The sequence below is a fragment of the Suricata suricatta genome, chromosome 5 (genome assembly GCF_006229205.1).
Source record: "Suricata suricatta isolate VVHF042 chromosome 5, meerkat_22Aug2017_6uvM2_HiC, whole genome shotgun sequence".
Taxonomy (NCBI): domain Eukaryota; kingdom Metazoa; phylum Chordata; class Mammalia; order Carnivora; family Herpestidae; genus Suricata; species Suricata suricatta.
In genome coordinates, this window is record NC_043704.1 from 149,238,926 (window position 1) to 149,239,721 (window position 796).

Consider the following 796-nt stretch of genomic DNA (forward strand, 5'->3'; position numbering starts at 1 on the left):
AAATGATTAATGGATTGGATCCAAGATTGAAAAAAATTTATGGAATTAGGCTCTTAAGAAAAAAAAAAAACCTCAGGGAAACAGAAATACAACATACCAAAATCAATGGTTCCAGCAAAAACAGTTCTAAGAGGGAAGTTCATAGCAATATAGGCCTGCTGCAAGAAAAAAGAGAAATTCAACTTAACAGTTTAACTTTAAATCCTAAAGGAACTAGGAAAAGAAGAATAAATAAAGCTCAAAGTTGGCAGAAGAAAGAAAAGAATAAAGATCAGAGTGGAAATAAATGAAATAGAGACTAAAAATAGAAAAGATCAATGAAACTAAGAGCAGGTTCCTTAGGAAGATAAACAATATTAACATATCTTTAGCTAGCCCACCAAGGAAAAAAAAACCAAAGTATACAAATAGATAAGATCAGGAATGGAATAGAAGTTACAACTGATACCACAGAAATACAAAGGATCATCACAGACTACCAGGAACAATGATAGCCTGCCCAACAAATTAGACAAACTAGAAGAAATGGATAAATCCCTAGAAACGTAAAATCTTCCAGACTGACATGAAGAAACAGAAAATCTGAATAGACCAGTTGCTAATAAGGAGACTGAATCGGTAATCAAATAACTCCCATAGGCAAAACTTCAAGATCAAATGGCTTTACTGGCGAACTCTACCAAACGTTCAAATAAGACTGAACACCCATCCCTCCCAAACTCTCCCAAACACTGAAGAACAGGAAAAGCTTTCCTCATTCTCTGAGGCTGGCATTACTCTGCTACCCAAACCAGAC